This window comes from Sarcophilus harrisii, chromosome 1, assembly GCF_902635505.1.
Source record: "Sarcophilus harrisii chromosome 1, mSarHar1.11, whole genome shotgun sequence".
Taxonomy (NCBI): Eukaryota; Metazoa; Chordata; class Mammalia; order Dasyuromorphia; family Dasyuridae; genus Sarcophilus; species Sarcophilus harrisii.
This window is the reverse complement of record NC_045426.1, coordinates 498999622-499012099: the sequence shown is the minus strand read 5'-3', so window position 1 is coordinate 499012099 and position 12478 is coordinate 498999622. Positions and strand designations below refer to the sequence as shown.

At 32.6% G+C, this 12478-nt stretch overlaps 1 protein-coding gene across 4 annotated transcripts in view; it reads left to right on the top strand.

Moving 5' to 3' along the window:
• The window catches only part of DLGAP1 (DLG associated protein 1), a 1087876-nt gene that overhangs the window by 120749 nt on the left and 954649 nt on the right, over nt 1-12478 (top strand). The gene's annotated exons all lie outside the window — the stretch shown is intronic.

The window sequence follows — 12478 nt, the reverse complement described above, 5'->3', positions numbered from 1 at the left end:
AGTGGGGGGAGGATAAATAATAGCCAGGCAAGTCAAGGAACAGAATTAAAGCAGAGTCAGCAAGGATAGGAAAGATAGTGTGTGTGTGTGTGTGTGTGTGTGTGTGTGTGCGTGTGCGTGCACGTGCCCACATGCATGTGTAGGGGGGAGGTGGTATGTATGTGTATGTATATATCTGCATATATATATATATATATATATATATATATATATATATATATATAAAATATATCCTTTCTTAACTATAGCCTGCTTGGGAGTGGCAAGGGTGAATGAAAGGGGAAAAAACAAGTAAAAAAAAAGTGCACAGCAGAGAACAAAAGAACAATTTACAAGGATGTACAGATAAGATGGAGACTCATGAATATAATTTCTTCTACTAATATCTATATCTATATATCTAATTATCTATCTATATACTTTCTTGAATTGGTAATTTGTTGTTATTTGAATCCTCCCTAATGTTCTGCTGGGCACATGGCAATGTTATCCTTTGTTTTGTATCCATTTTCTGTTCTTTTTTCTTATTGTTTTTTAAATAAAATTAATTTTAAAAAATACCAATTCATTTTCAGACAGGAATTAAGTTTCTTCTTTGAGCTCACGAGAGTGTTAGGAATGCATGCAGCAAAAAAATCTTCTTCATCAAAGACCCTTCCTTATCTCTGCTGTTTCAAATCATCATTTTTTTAAGTATCTCCTATTTACAAAGCATTTATTTGTCCTAGGATTAGAAAGACTAAAACTGGATAAAAAGTTCTATTCTACTAGATTTCATAGTAGATAATAATTATAATAAAGCAATCACTTTGATCATTTTAGTAATCTAATTCAACATTTTCATTTTATAGATTTTAAAAATTAGTTCCAGAGTATTTATATTTATTTATCCAAGGTCACACATCTATTTAGTGCCAGAACTGGGTCTGATTATCAGCTAGTTATATCTATGCTTGCTTTGAATTCATATTGCATGGTTTTTGGAATACAATCTTGTAATCTTGTATTGCTTCAAGTCAATTGGGAAAGAGGCAGTAAGGAAGGCCACCCACAAACTCAATATGTTTATCTATGCCCTTGTCTTCTTTGGAAGTATATTTTCTGTGTAACACCCAAGCCATATAATATCATAATATAATATCATAACATTTTTATTATTAATATCATCTTGCCACAATTTCTTTAAGTTTTGGGTGAATAATTATCTATTATTAAGCCAGACCGATTCACAGAGATAGTCATGAGAAAATTGAATACATCAGTTTATTTCTCCATAGAATATGCAGATAATAGAAAATACCCTAATCCATACTAAACCTAATTTGAAAAAGTTGTTGAGTATGAAGACCGAAAGGTGAACTCAGTGTGATGGAAAGAACACAGGAGTTAGAATCAAAAGACCCAAGTCCTAATTCTGACTTTGCTACATACTTGAATGGAGCCTCCACTTTTTCATCTGCAAAATGAAAGAGCTGCTCACTTAACAAATATTTATACAGTTGAATTTAATTGAATCAAATATTTGTATTAAGAATATTATGTGGCTGACTTGAGGTTCTAATAAGAACACAACATCATAGAATAAGAGCTAGAAAGGATCTTGGTGTTCATCTGGCCCTTAGTTTTATACTTGAGCAAATTGTGTTTCAAAGAAGTTTAATTGACATACTCAAAGCTATACAGGTAGTTATAAGTGGCAAAGGAAGTATTTAAACTTCAAAGACCCATCATTTGTTTTAAATGATGAGGTAATATAAATGAAATTCTTTGTAACTTTGTAACTATAAAGTATCATAGAAATTTAAGCTATTAAAGGAAATGATATTTTAAATTGGCTACCTAGTTGCAGTATGAACCTGGGAGTGGTTGATTGCTATGCAATGTGGTGATCCAATTCCAATAGACTTAGGATGGAAAGTGCCATCTGCATCCAGAGAGAGAACTATGGAGACTGTGGATTGAAGCATAGTATTTTCATGTGTTTTTGTTTGTTTACTTTTTCTTTGTCATATTTTTTTTCTCATTTTGGTCTGATTTTTCTTGTACAGCATGACAAATATGGAAATATGTTTAAAAGGGTTGCACATTGAATTTTTTCAGATTGCTCACTGTCTTTGGGGGTGGGGTGGGGAAGGAAAGAAAAAGTTGAAGCAAAAAATCTCATAAAATGAATACTGGAAATTATCTTTATATGTATTTGACAAAAATGAGATTCTACTGAAAGAAAAAATGAAAATAATTCCATGTAGCAGCATACTTTAAAGACCATTGACACCTAGTGCACTAATGTCCTGCCTGTGCTATATATGCTAAAAGACACAGAATTGGAAATCCTATGAGAAGTAGATCAATCCAGAATCAATATGCAAGACTCCCAACTCTTCCTTCAAATACATTCCAATCTTCCTCTTGACAGATTATTTTAAAAGACACATGGGCATTTATTCTTATGACTTGCAAAGTATTGAGGTGTATTTTCATTAGTACCAATCATAATGGAAATTCTTGGGAGCTGAATACCTAAAGATGGCTAAAAATTCTATTTCTTTAATTTATGACTGTTTCTTTTTTGAGAAATGATGAAATAACATTAGAACTTCAGTTTGTATACACTGAGATGGTAAAGATGATACATAGCTTTGATTTCCACAGAAATCCAAATCATTATCTATAATCCTATCAAGGAATATGAGACAGGGTTCAGAGAGTAAGCATAGAATACAACTATATTTGTTTGTACTCCAACTGAAGGATGGTTTAATACCATGGAGAATATAATCAAATTGAAAGAAAGAACAGGTTATAGAATAGGAAAATGTGCCAAGAGTAGCTACATGAATGTACCAGAAAATAATTTTAGTAAGTTATGTAGGAGAGCACAAAGACATTAACAGCTGATTATTGTCTTTGCCCACATATATGTATTTAAGATAATTTCATTATATATGCCAACCTGTGCTGATACTTTAAACCTCTTTATGTGGTTCTTTCATATATTCCTATGATCAAATGACTTTTAATACTCTTCAGTTATACTTCACTAAGTTTTGAAAGATCTTAGTTTTAGCATTTATGAATTCATGATTTTTTGAAAAATAAAAGAAAACAGCTCTATATATTAAAGACACTCTTGTTAGCTAATTTCTATCTCATCAACACTGTTCAAGTGTGATTTCTAAAGATTAAAGGGAGGAAAAAAAACATGTCGACTCCAGAGATGTAGACAGAAGGGTAAAATGTGAATCTTAACTGCCAACCGAAAACTTGAAGAAAGCATTAAAAACTGTCATCATAGTGTTTTTCTATTAATTTCAACTCAAATCTTTCTTTGATCTAAAGATTTTTTCTAATTCTTTTAAAGAACATTTTTTTAAAGATTAGAATAATGCCAATCATGCAATTGAAAGGAAGGCTATGGATAATTTTAAAATTAGAAATAATAATAAATATATCGGTATGTAGCACTTAAAATTTCCCCCAAATCTTTACATATATTATCTTGTTTGATCCTGTCAACAGGCAATGGCAGTGTCATAAGACATTTAAAATCAGATTTATTACACAAACTTTGTGACAACTAACTAAACACAAACTAAAGTTTGTGAACTTTACAGGTTTGCATATTTTTGACATATTCTTTTGAAAACAAAACAAGGAGAAAGAAGAAAGGGGCATGGGATGTGAGGAGAAAACTACAGTATCCTTCCTAAAGGGGAGGGACAAGATAATGGTACATTCCACAGTCTTTTTCCTTGAAAACTGATAGACTATGAAGATAGGAGGATACACTAATCTGCAAAGGACCCGGCTGTACAAGCATTTCTCCCAAGCTGGTACAGCCTGACTGGCATCTGTCTTGCCTCTCAATGACACCTAGTGAATGCAGCTTGGGGTATAAAAGCACCTTATATCAGTTCAGGGTGGGGGGAGTTGACTCATTTGGGGACTCCTAAATGCTTTGGGTCCATTATTTCTGGAAAACATGGCAACTCAAAAAGATAAGTTCTGGGAATCTCTTAACAGTCCCTAACATCTCCTGTTGTTCAAAAGTGACCTCCAGGTATGTTGATGACCACAGAAATACTATGGGTAAAACAGTACTGTGTATACTCCCTGGAATAATTCCAGTTCAAAGTGAGACCAAAACCACTGACCAAACACAATACAAGTCATAGTAAGAATGACCAAATTAGAAACAAATTTGAAAAGAAAATCAAACAATAGCAAGACAATTGGGAAAAGTTAGAATATAGATACAGAAAATAAAAACCGAAGGGATACAGTAATGGATATTAAAAACTTCAATTTAGCACTTCTATTCAAATTCCATTCAATCAACACAATTCCTCCTGGATCTCAGATGGCACATGTTTCCTTGGGGCAGCTTGGAAAATATTGCATCTTCAAGGATATTAATTACTCCATTGGACTCTCCATTCCAGTTGCAAGTGGCTTGGAGAGACTCCTCAGTTGTCTCTGCTAGAAAACCTTACAAAATAGATATCAATTTAAGTTGACATAAACTTTCAAAAGTACTCCTCCAGAAAGCACTTCATATTATAAAAATCAGCTCAAACCTTGCAGTTTAATCTAATCAATAACAGAACTAAAGAGGAAACACCAAAGTAGGAATCAAGAGTTTGCCAAAAATTTTAGGGAATTTAGGTTGTAAATACTTATTCTAAGCTTTGTACCTAACTTATTGGTTGAGAACAAGCTAAAGGGCTGTTGATACAACAATACAAATAAGACATTCAACCACAAACTAAACATCTCAAATGTATTAGAAACTAGAATTTTCTAAACCTTCCAAATCATAGACAGAAGATATGTGGGATATGTATATATAAATTTGTGTATATGTACATATATATACAGATATACAAATGCTCTTGTTTCCTCAAAATTTTTATTCAATTATTTTCCTGATGTCACAGTATTTACCAAGTAATTGTTAAAAGCCTCATAATCCTGCAAACTAGATGCTATCATTACCCCTATTTTACAGAAGAGGAAACTGAGGAAAACAAAAGTTAAGTGAGTTGCCCAAAATCACTGAGGACTGATTTGAATGCAGTTCTTCCTAACTACAGATCTAGCATTTTATCGACTATTTATCCACTATGTCAGCTTGCTCCAAAGATGCAGTAGTGCAGACTGTTTTGGGATAATGTAAAATGGTAGTCTTTTTTTTTCCCAGACTGTATATGCCTTAACTCTAAAGATTGGAAGTCTTAGAATTCCACTTTTAGCCTAAGTTTATCCTAGTTGGAAATTCACCTTAGTGACCACAATTCATTGAAATTAGATCAGGTCTTTCCTAATGCTTTTCTGCTACCTTCTTTATCTCTTACTGCAAAAGTTTCTTCCTTCTCCATAACCAGTCCCACTTCTCCCAGTAATACAATGATGGACATGTCTCTCATTAACAAATGAACTGATTTAGTGGGAGATACATTCACTGAGTATAAGGTCCATTTAAGAAAGCTATTACAGATATTTCAGGCAAAGATCTTGTAGTACCTAGTCTAACAAGGATACTACAATTGTGAATTTACAGAAATCCTGCCCCCCCCGGAAACTGGGGGAGGGGAGGAAGTATCCTAGAGATAGTATCACATACTTCCCTAAAACTGGTTTATAGATCAAAGCTTCTTGAAATTATGATTTATTATCAGTTAACATTTGATTTGTGTGCCTATTGTATATACCTGTGTACCTGGGGGTCACAAAAATTTCTCAGTTGAAAAGAGATTGTGAGTGGGAAAAGTTTAAGTACTCCTTTTTGATTTAGCCTACTTATGAATGAGAATGGTGGCAAATTATTACAATATTCAATTACACTGCATTTCGAGTCTATTGAACAACTACTTCCATGACAATGGTTATAGATTCCACAATGGCTCTTTGAAACTTTTTAACCCATCTCCACTTTCCCATGAATTCTCTTCCTGCCTCCATCAGTTGAGACATATTTTACAGGAAAAAATCTAATCCATTCTTCTACTTGTCTACCATAGCTCAGATAGCTTTTTTCCATTTTCTGTTTCCCTTCTGTCTTATATAATGAAATATTCTTACTGCTTATCAAGGGTACTTGTTCAAGCAATCTCATTCTTTTTATTCTCTAATAGATTAAACCATTTATTGTCCCCATTCTCACTTATTTTCAATCTTTCCTTCTTTACTGGCTCAATTCCTACTATTTACAAACACATGTAGGAATCCCTATTTTGAAATTATTGTCACTTGATCTTTTCATCACTATTATCCTGAATATTTTTGGCCTTTGTAGGTAAACTTCTCACAAAGCTTATCTACAATAGTGCTTCTAATTTAGCTCTTCTCGTTCTCTTTTTAACTCTTTACAATCTGGTTTCTAATTCTGTAGAGGGCTGAAACTATTGAGTCGATGCACTGAGGTCAGGACTGCCGAGCAATTGAGGCTAACTACCGATTGGACAATACTCTATGGGCATATGCTTGGAAAATGGCCCTTCCCACTATCCTGTGCTGGCTCAATGATTGGTGTATGCCAATTTGTATTGGATTGTAGGACTGTAGGAGGGACTAGGGGGTAGAGTAAGACTTGCCAGAGTCACTCTTTGCAGTAGACGAGGGAGAAGGCAGTCATGGAGATTCTGCTTCCATCCTGTTCAATCCTGCATCTAAAGACCAAGAATAAAGACTAAGGAATTTTGCTTATCCTGACTGGCTGATTCTGGGGTGTCCTGGATGCTAGCATGGTTGTCACATAATTCCATGGAAACTATTCTCTCCAGGATTACTAGTGATCCCTTATTTGCCGAATCCAGTAACCTTTTCTCAATCCTCATTCTTCTCTTCTTCAGTCTTTGACGCTGCTGAACACTCTCTTCTCCTTAATTCTCTTTTCTCCCTAGATTTTGAGCTGTTCTCCTATTTATCTGATAACTCCTATGTCTCCTTTGCAGGATTTTCTAATAGATCATATTCTCTAATCATAGGTGTCCCTACAGTCTTTACTAGATCCTCTACTCTTCCTCTATAGTACATTGATTTAATTACCTTATCAATGTGGATGATTCTCAGATAAACTAGTTATCCTGCCCCAATCTGTCTGATGACTTTCAGTTTCACATGTTCAGCTTTTCAGACATCTAAAACTGGATATGCAGTACATATCTTAAATTCAATATGTTCAAAACAGAACTCATTATCTTTTTCTCTAATTCCTTTCCACCCCTTTCCCATCTTCCCTAATACTGTGCTCACTATGTAGGAGTCATTCCAGAATTCTTATCATCTTCAATTCTCATATTCTATCTGCTGCCAAGAACTGTCAATGTAATCTTTGCAATATCTCGTGAATACTTCTTGTCTTCTCTGACACAATCAGCACTCTAATGCGGATCCTCATTATCTCACACCTAAATTATTATTATAGACTAATCATGGATCTGGTGGTCTCAAGTCTCTCTCTACTCTAATCAATCTTCCATTTATCCATTGAAATGATTTTTCTAAGTCTGATCATGTCACTGCCTTCTACAATAAACTCCAATGGATTCTTATTGTCTCTAGGAACAAATACAAAATACTCTATCATTCAAAGCCCCTCATGATCTGACTTTTTCCTGTTTTTCCAGTTTTCTTCCATTTGCTTCCTGACATGTACTCTCCAATCTAGTGATGTTAGCCCTGACTGGCTGTTTCATGAACAAGAACTTCCATCTATTGAATCACCACATTTTCTATGACTGCTCCCCTCCATGTTTAGAATGCTCTTCCTCTTTTCCTGACCACTGATCAAGACACAACTAAAGTAACTTTCTACAGGAAGTTTTCTTTAACTCCTCTCAATTCCAGTGCTTTCTTTTTGGTAACTACCTCTTGTTTATCATGTATGTGGATTGCTCTGTATATATTTGTTTGTATATTATCTCCCTCATAAGCACTGGAAGAGTTATTCACATTCTATTCCACTTCTGTTACCAGGAGCCTAAATGTGTCTCTGTTGTGGAACTATTGATGTTACAAATTGGGCAAATTCTAAGTTGTTGTCAAATAGACATCTGGTTCTTATAATTTTGTGTTCAATGAACTTGATCTTCAAATAGAGAGAATTGTTTGCTGTAACTCAATTGGGTGGGATTCTAAGAAAAGAGTCATCACATTAAATTAATTTACATATAAGGAGCTGAATGATAACATGAAAAATCTACCTTACTGAATCCCAGATCTATTAAGAGAAACAACTCAAAAATCATAAGCTATTTTCCTCTTATACTATTTTTTTTATTTTCATTTCTTCAAAAATAGGATAGTTATATTCTGTATAACTCACTTGAGATACATTACAAAAGTTAAATTAATATGCATTGAAAACTTGGAGAAATAAGTAATAGTAATAGGATAAATCTTGGTTTAAGTATTGGTATAAACTTGGCATAAGCCCGATTTTCCTAATTTTCTCCTAGAATCCTGGGGGCAAATTCTTTATTCTTGGCTTATAAGTGAATGGTGCTTGTTTTGAAAAAATAGCACTTTTTAATGGAATTGCCTGAACATGAGGAAAGCTGTATTTAATGCTCAATTTTATATCTATTCATTCAGATAAACACACATGAAAGTAAATAGCACATTTGGACAAATGTGTCATCTCAGTAGTTATCAGCATCTGCATTTATTTCACTTACTTCTGTGTTTGAATTGTGAACACTTTGAGCAGTGATTTTTAGACATTCTCTACATTCATATATGATATATAACTTAGTAGAATTTAGGAGTGCAGTAACTATGCAAATAATGCTTCATAGACCATGTCTTTAACGTTTAGGATAATAACTCCTAGCCCTGGATGTCCAAATTTTTCAAAGCAAAAATAATTCTAACTGCATAATTTTGTTTTTTTTTCTAAGTTCCTAAAATTTTATTTTTTCTAACTACATGTAGAAACAACTTTTAATATTCATTTTAAAAAATGAGTTCCAAATTCTTTGTTTCTCCCTCTCCTTTCCCATCATTGAGAAGACACACAATTTGATGTAATTTATACATAAAGAATCATGCAAAACACATTTCCATATTAGTCATGTTGTGAAAGAAAACATAAACAAAAATAAAAATAGGGAAAATGTTAAGATATGCTTTAATCTTCATTCAGAACAGAATTCCATCAGTTCTTTCTCTGGAGGTGAATAGCATTTTTTCATTATCAGGAGATCTGGCAATTATTATTCCTTTTGTTTCTTCATTGTCATCCTCCTCCTTATGTTGTTTCTGTTTATTATTAAACAAGAAATAAATATATGTATTTTAATTATGGCAATTTCCTCTGATTCATGTTGCATTATTTGAAAAATATACTGTCATAAGTAGTAATGTCATTGAAGAGAGATACCATAAATAATGATTAGATTAATGATTAATCTAAGAATTGTCTTAGATTATTGTATTGTTGAGAATAGCTAAGTCATTCACAATTGATCATCTTATAATAATACTGTTACTATGTATAACTTCTTCCAGGCTCTGCTCACTTTTTTTTGTATCAGTTTATGTAAGTCTTTCCTAACTGCATTTTAAACAACAACATCAAATAAATATAGCACTTTTTTGGAACAAGATCAGATACCAGACCTTCAAAAGTTTTGGCATTTGTTTTTGAACATATAATCTAAAATAATAATTAGTTCTATTCTCTGGTTTACCTCATTCCAATTGATAATGAAGTTAATAAACCAGTATAATAAGTGAGAGATAATCTACTATATCTTTGTGTGGGCAGGTGGAAAGAATTGTTTTCAACTGATTCCTCATGAATAAGCATATACATATATACATACACACACACACACACACATACATACATATATATATTCTTCCTCTAATGCAGGAATTCTTAAATTCCTTAGAATTTCATAAATAGGCTACAGGGGGTCTATGAACTTGAATGGAAAAAAATAAATGCTTATTTTCATTAATCTCTAAAGACAGTTTTCATTTCATGTGTTTTATGTGTTAAAAACATTCTGATAAAAGATCTCTAGGTTTTACTAGATGGTCCATGGAGTGCATGGCACAATAAAAGGTTAAGAATACTTGTTTTAGGCCAGGGGTACCAAACATGGTAACCTGTGGCTTATAACCCTAAGAATATGGCTGGAACCAGATTAAAACTTAATTGGTAAATATTTAGCAAAATAAATCAAAGTATAGTAAAATATAATGTTAATATATTGTTTTCTAAGGATACACTCCATAGGGATCCCTTTGTGTAGTTTAGTGACCCCTGTTTCTATTAGTATTTGACTCTAGAGAAATATATGAGAGGTACTGAGGAAAGGATGTGGACAAGTTAAGATAATTGAAAGGAGAAAATGTTTCTGTGAATCAGACAAGTAAAATTTAGCATTGTACATATCAAATTCTTCAATAAATTTATGAGACATATTTCAATCTTTGAGTTTTTAAAATCTATACGCTGTGATTACTATGATAAAATTATCATCTATATAGCAATAATAATGCTACAAATAATGATTAACTTTTGAAAAGCTAGCATTTAAAGACATAGAAAGGCTGCACAGTCATGGAGGATTATGTGCTAGACTTGAAGTTTGTACACTCTGTGTTCAAATTCTATTTACATTTACAATTTTTGTGGCCCTGTAAAAGTTATTGAACACTTGTGAATCATAATTTCCTTCTCTGCAAATAGTAATTCCTGTACTTCTTCCATAACAGCATTGTTGTGAGACTAAAATGAGATAATGAATATAAAGTACTTTGCAATAATTAGAGCCCTACATAAATGTCAGCTATCATTATTCATATTGTAAATATTACATCTGCATATGCTTTATATTTGCCAGTGCAGAAGCAAACAAAGTAAGGATAATGTAGTCAAAAAGAAAAATATTCAAATTAAAAAAAAAAGTTCCATTTATATTGAGTAGTGGTGTTGGAGCCAACTAGCCTTAATTGGAGGAAGAAACAAGGCAGATGGAGAGACTTTTTTTGGTTGAGATTCTGAAGAGCTCTTATGGAAACTTTCAAGAATTTATGAAGTTGGTAGTTTTCATTCTTATTATGTTCAGGTACACTTCATAAATTAAGGATTTCTTTTTAGAGAAATAAATCTATCTCGTACTATTCTGTTCATAAGACATTAGTAATTTTTTTCTTTTGAATCATGAATGAATGAATAATTAAGTGGATAGATGAATGAATAAATACATGAAGCATTTATTAAGTGCTTACAATGTGCCAGTAAATATTTTATATATAGATTTTGTAAGATAATTTCAGAAGATTCAAGATAAATTTTCTTTAAAAAAGAGAAAGATGTGTGTACACACACACACACATACACACACACACACATATTTGAGAGAATGAAGTAAATAGAATTCAATTGCGTGTACTGAGAGACTGGAAAAAGTCAGAAGAGGTGAGAAGTAGGTTCTTGAAAAAGGGGAAATGCAATATAGCTTATGTTTCTTTCCCATCTTCCCAAAAGAGGAACAAGAAAGTACTTTAAAGAAATAAGTAGTTTAAAAAAGCTAAAAGGTTCAGAACTATGCACTAGGTTTTGCTGTAATTCAATTAAATTATTTTGTGAACAAAAAAGAAAGGTGTAAAAAACAGTTTAAAACTTTTCTCTCATATAAAGGACATTTGAATTTTGGATTTTCATACTTGAATATCCTCCTATAGTAAGGGTTCTTAAACTGAAATCCAAGAATTTTTTAAATGATGAATTTATTTCAAAATAATTGGCTTCCTTTGCATTCCCATATATTGTTTATTTAAATACATGGTTCTAAGAAGACATCCACATGTGTCACCAGTTGCCAAAGAGGTCTTATCATATTAATCTATAGACTTCCTGAAAACTTTCATAGAAACCAAGTTCCATGTCATGAAATTTCAAACAATTCTGTTTTGAGGAGATCTGGCAATTTTTATTCCTTTTGTTTCTCCATTGTCATCCTCCTCTTTATGTCGTTTCTCTTTATTATTAAACCAGAAATAAATATATGTATTTTAATTATGGCAATATCCTCTGATTCATGTTGCATTATCTGAAAAAATATATTATCTTAACTAGTAATGTCATTGAAGAGAGATACCATAAATAATGATTAGAGAATTGGCCTGGAGCCCAGAAGATCTGAGTTCAAAACCAATCTCTCATACATATTAGCTGTATAACCCTGCACAGGTTGTTTAAACTCTCAAAGCCCTGTATAACACTACAATACTTAAAATTGGGCAACGACATTGCTACATGGAATTTCCTCATGTGGGAGTTCCCAATTTCAGTGAAATCATCCATTATCCCATACTATTCTAATGGCAGTAAAAGGAGAGTAAATAGAACTTTAAGGGAATTATACTGTTAGAAATGAGAACACTCGTGTTTTAAAACATTCTTTAAAAAAAACTCCTTTGTACACATTCTTCTTGTTATTTATTGTGGTAACTAGTGATT